We start from the raw sequence: 6630 nt of genomic DNA, 5'->3' as shown, positions 1-6630 counted from the left end.
TAAACTAATCAAAGAAATATTTTTGTGCAATTTGAAAAATATTAAATAGGAAACTTGTTTTATACACAAAGAGGGAAAAGGTTAGATATTTCTTACACCCTAAAATGAATTACTTGTGGTATTATCTATAAGTAAATATATGTAAAAATGTATTTGTTACTTTATACCGATGCCTCTTGTGTTGAGTTCTGTGTGATGTAATTTAAAAAAAAAACTATTCAGAATCTTCTTGTATCAGGCATTTGTGTATTTGATAATAGCAAAATTACCAGTATACCTGTATTAGGGGTATTACATAAGCTATAGTTGTACCAGTATACCTGTATTAGGGGTATTACATAAGCTATAGTTGTACCATTATACCTGTATTAGGGGTATTACATAAGCTATAGTTGTACCAGTATACCTGTATTAGGGGTATTACATAAGCTATAGTTGTACCAGTATACCTGTATTAGGGGTATTACATAAGCTACAGTTGGTTGTACTCGTTATCATACCTGAAATATTTGCAGTTTTTCAGGATGATTTTTTACTGTTTTTTTGTTAATCAATGTGCTTCCATTCACTTTGTGTTTGAAAGTCACCTCCTTCATCTCTTTTGGTGCAACTTTAACCTAAACCTATCTCAGTTATTTTTGGAAGCTATCTTTTGAAATATAAATCATGATGGTTTGCAGTGGCTAGTGGTGTTACCAGTTATCAGCTTTTGAAATTCTGTATAGTTCAGTAGCATGGCGATAAGATGAAATGTTGCTGATGTTTAGGAGATGAATACATGTGAGAGTTCAGGAGTCTAATCAATAAAGTTTACAATGAGTCTCCAAGAAAATTATCATTTACATTTATCATAAATTTTCAAAGATTTTTATGTAACTTATTTACTGTGAATCATTTCTCAAACTTTCTGTACATGGTACTCCTATAAACGTGTTATTCCTCAGTCAGCTTATGTATACATACAATTTTCAATTATTTACAATTTTATTTATTGAGGGATGTAAATATTTTTGTGTAAATAACACTGATAACCTCTTGAAAAATGAAGTACACAAACTGAACATTTTACCTCGTGATTGGTCTCCTGAATCAGATGGCATTGATTGCAAGCTTCTTCATTTCATATCACTGAGATTACAGTGGAGTAATGCATTAAATATTTCAACAACTATGGCATCTGGGATATCTGTGGAATTTGTCGACGTTTAATTGGCAAAAATTTGTCACAATTATATCTAATGAAATATTTGTTATTCCATTTTATTCATTTCACCTTATCATATTCACCAACATCTCTTAATTTTTTTTTATTTCCCTGACAGAATTTGCTCACATCACATTAAAAATTGTCAAGCATTAAAAAACATCAACGTTATATTGATATTTTGTTATAAAACTTACACAACATGTTTATACCATGTATGATTTTAGTTTTCACATAAATATTGGCAAGGTGAGACTCAAAATCTAGAAAATGTAAAACATTAATTACTTATTATATAAAAAGTGTTTTATAACACCAAATGTAAAATTTGTGTATTAAATACACTTCTCGTGTGTTGGACTATTGCTGAAAACCCATGGTAAGCCTGGTTCCTTTATTTACCATGATGAATTGTGGGATACGATTGATGGTCTTAGACATACTCGTCTTTGGTTCAGTATTGATCTCCTGATGCATGTTACTTACTGCTCTTAGTCCAGTACTTACCACTTTTTCATTAGGTTTTTATATGCTAGATATGCCTGTTCTAAAACTGGTGTTGACTAGTGTCTGAATGTCATAGATCTACTTATACATTAGACAAAGAAATTATACAAACTTCCCACTGCAGAATTTTCTCCTCTTTATCTGGAAAATTACATGTAGTGAAAGCATTTCTAAATATAAAATGATGTCATTTCCAGTTGTTTTCTATTCATAACACAGAAGAGGTGGTTATCAGAGGAAATGAAGAATAAAGAAATTTAAATAAATAAAAAAAAAAATCATACCAGATAGTTTTAATACTATGACATATTCGTTGACCAGAAACAAATCTATTACGCTTGTGCATTTAGGATCTAAGCATTGAGTTTTAATTCTGTTACATCTCCATGTTTGAGCTTTGCCTTCAGAAGAATTATGTTTCAAGTTATTTCAGCTCTTGACTGAGATAAATTGATGTTGCTGTCTTTTTGTATTAAATTTGATGATCCCCCACAGGTACTTACATTATTGTAAATGACTTGTCCCTTGTTTATCTCTGTGATATCTATCCTAGAACCCTACATTACATTAACTTAGACACTAGACAGCTTTCTACTGAAACAAAAATCACTATATATATTTAATAGGTATCAATAATTGTCTGATGTTATAAAGTCTGGGAGATTTTGTTATAGCTAAGTATACTTCAAGAATCTGATATATAAAATACAAAGACATCTTCTGTGTACTATCATAAATATCTTTATAAAGATGTCAGGATTTGTTTTCTCGAGATATACGAAGTTTATTGTTGGATATATATATACATGTTAACAACTTCAGGTAACAATGTATGTATTGTAACTATTTATTATATGTTTGTGTCTGTCAATGAAGTAAGACATATTATTCATGTTGTCTTGTTTTATAAGTGTTTCTGTTACTTTTGAAATGTATGGCGTATATGTATATTTTTAAGAGTACAAAAATACACATTAAAAATGAAGGAAAACGTGAATATCATTATAATATTTGTACATTAGATTCCAGTCAGATGATATTAATCCAGAGAGTCCTGACATGTTTTCCAGCATGAAAGTTACTTATCTACTTCATTTTATTAACAGTTATATTGGAAAGAATTTCATACGATAAATTATCCTTTTTGTCATAATAACAGTCGATTACAGTGATTCTTTAATCTTTGAACTTAATAGTTTTGTTTAATGCACAGTCATCATCTTTTATGTTTCAAATTGATTCAAGTCTTTCTGAAGGGACAAAATGACAGATGTTTTGATAATAAGATGAAGATAAGAAAAGTTATATGACTCTCTACTTTGTTTAAGCATTTCTCTATCTTTACAGATAATTTTCTAATTGTTCTCTAACACCACTTCTCCTGTGTGTACAAAGTGAAGGTGTAGTGTTTTTCTGTCTTTTAAAGAGAGTTATCTCCCTTCATTTGTCTCTCGTGCTATTTATCATCACTCTCATCTAGTGCTATATCTGTTATTGATGATTTATTTTTATTTGACCTTATTGATCTTAATATATTCTTCTTGATGGAATCGTTTGCATCCTGGGAAATTATGCTATTGATAAATGAACACAAGGAAAAATAAAATATGCCTGGTCAAAAAACTGCATTGTCTTGTATTCTTTTTCTTCTTTGAGGAATTATCACAACATTAATCAAATAAAAACAAAACTAAGAAACTTAAGAAATTAGACATATCGAAAGGTAATGTATACCACAAAGTCTTATCACAAGGTAATGTATACCACAAAGTCTTATCACAAGGTAATATATACCACAAAGTCTTATCACAAGGTAATGTATACCACAAAGTCTTATCACAAGGTAATGTATACCACAAAGTCTTATCACAAGGTAATGTATACCACAAAGTCTTATCACAAGGTAATGTATACCACAAAGTCTTATCACAAGGTAATGTATACCACAAAGTCTTATCACAAGGTAATGTATACCACAAAGTCTTATCACAAGGTAATATATACCACAAAGTCTTATCACAATGTCATCTATACCATAAAAGGCTTATCACAAGGTAATGTATACCACAAAGTCTTATCACAATGTCATCTATACCATAAAAGGCTTATCACAAGGTAATATATACCACAAAGTTTTATCGCAAGGTAATGTTTACCACAAAGTCTTATCACAAGGTAATGTATACCACAAAGTCTTATCACAAGAAAGTCTTATCACAAGGTAATATATACCACAAAGTCTTATCACAAGGTAATATATACCACAAAGTCTTATCACAAGGTAATGTATACCACAAAGTCTTATCACAAGGTCATCTATACCACAAAGTCTTATCACGAGGTAATATATACCACAAAGTCTTATTACAAGGTCATCTATACCACAAAGTCTATCACAAGGTAATGTATACCACAAAATCTTATCACAAGGTCATCTATACCACAATGTCTTATCACAAGGTCATCTCTACCACAAAGTCTTATCACAAGGTAATGTATACCACAAAGTCTTATCACAAGGTCATCTCTACCACAAAGTCTTATCACAAGGTCATCTATACCACAAAGTCTTATCACAAGGTAATATATACCACAAAGCCTTATCACAAGAAAGTCTTATCACAAGGTCATCTATACCACAAAGTCTTATCACAAGGTCATTTATACCACAAAGTCTTATCACAAGGTCATCTATACCACAAAGTCTTATCACAAGGTCATTTATACCACAAAGTCTTATCACAAGGTCATCTATACCACAAAGTCTTATCACAAGGTCATTGTTCTTTGTATTGAACAGGAAATGTAGATCAGACTTATTATTCAACATTATTGAACAGTCTAAATAAGATTGAACAATTAAGAGAGCATAGCCAGCCAAGATAGTAGAACAATTCAAGGAATATACAACAGTCTAGATATCGCTGAACAGTTTAGAGAGTATAGAACAGCCAATATAGAAGAACAATTCAAGGAATAGAGAACAGTCTAGATTTCGCTGAACAGTTTAGAGAGTATAGAACAGCCAATATAGAAGAACAATTCAAGGAATATAGAACTGTCTAGAAATCTTAACAACATTTTGGAGAGTATAGAACAGTCAATATTGTTGAACATTTCTGAAATAGAATCTTACATGCGTTTCTGTTTGGTTTGCGAATTCATGGAACGTGATGAAGTTCATAAATCTGATGTCTAATGATCACATGATCGACATTTCTTCGTCAAATCCGCTCTATATATATGGTCTCAACTCCACAATGCCATCTGTAAATGTGTGACGTCATTTGATTAAAGTAACGTCACACTTAGGTATATTACATATGTGTAATATCGGTTTATTCACTGAATAACAAGACAATAATTATAAAATAAAGAATCCAACAGTTTACAGAGTACAGAAAGGTCAATAGTAAATATAAATTTTATTTGTTTTACAACAATTGCGAAACAAGTTATTTAAACTTATACTAATCACTCTTGTTGGCCCGGATGTAAGTGCGCGAGGGGCCTTATTGTGGGAGGAAACCGGAGTACCCGGGGAAAACCCACGCGGTCGGGCAGGTGACCCCTTACCTTTTCACGTCCGTTCCGGGAATCGAACCCCGGTCGGCAAGGTGAAAGGCGAGTGCGTTAACACTGCGCCACCCGACCACCCAAGGTCAATAGTGTGTAACAGTTCAGGAAATAAAGGCCATACATTCACTTGGCCATAATCAACATAGTCCAGACTCAAAATCAGTCAAACTTTAGGAAAATATAAACAAAAGAAAGATTTACACGGAGACTCTTAAAAAGGTACAAGAATAAAACCAGGTGTTCCAGAAAAGTAAACGTCTTCTGCTTCATTGACGACACCCGCTACCATAAAACTTCACGAAACTGATATTCCAATATGAAATTTTTAACCAAAACTGATTTTTCCTTGTTTTAAAAAAAGCTTGTCGTACTTCTTACAATGTCTCCTTGTGTTTGTGCCGTATGTCATCATTCGATACACACAATGATGACCTGGAGCATCGTTTACACGTGTATTACTGCTAAATGATCCACGTGCTCATACTTTATTTGAAAATAACACGTCGAAAATTGTGAAATGCTGAAAATGACAAACTTCTGGAATGGTTCAAGGTATTATGACATACATGCAGATAGCTGCACGTTTTAATGTAAGCCATTCTGTCATTTATGGTTAATGCAGCGTCTGGACCAAACTATGCATGGTGACGAGGGTCAGGCAAACATCAAAGACTACGGAGGGCCCCATTCACCACGTCAGTGTCCGTGTTAGCCGGCGTACGGTCAACAGACGTTTCAACAATAGGCGACTTCTCGCTTACCAGTAAAACGTCTTCTTTTGACTGGAATTCACAAAGAAGCAAGACTGTAGTGGGCACGTGACCACCGGACGTTGAATATTAGGTCTTGGCGAAGAGTGCACTCGACCGAAGCCGCTTTATATTTAGTTGGACAGACGGCAGAGTCAATTTTATACTATCAGAATCATATTCTGGGCACAACAGCATTTTATGGTGGAGATGTTACTGTTTGGAGATGCTCTAAGCTGTAAGCTTTGTTTGCATGTTCTTGATTGGACTTTATATAGGAAGAAGATCATATCCTCAGACGTCTAGTTGTTCAACATTCGATGCTCATCCGTTGGCAGAACAGCCTTTTCTAATGGATGACAATGCCAAACCACACAAAGCCAAACTATCTTCAACAAGAAGTGGTAGAGACGCTCCCACAGCCTGCAAGGTCACTAGACATGAACATAATTGAACATGTATGGGACTGTCTCGAAGAAAAGGTTAATACACGGGGTTCAAAATGCCAAACATTAGATCATGGGCTACATTAATTCAGGAATTGCATATGTTTCCTCAGAACAGTCTGGTCAGTGGTATGAGAAGACGGGT

The sequence above is a fragment of the Ylistrum balloti genome, unplaced genomic scaffold (genome assembly GCF_031769215.1).
Source record: "Ylistrum balloti isolate Yb309-2 unplaced genomic scaffold, AGI_CSIRO_Ybal_v1 Utg369684, whole genome shotgun sequence".
Taxonomy (NCBI): Eukaryota; Metazoa; Mollusca; class Bivalvia; order Pectinida; family Pectinidae; genus Ylistrum; species Ylistrum balloti.
This window is presented reverse-complemented; position numbering follows the sequence as displayed.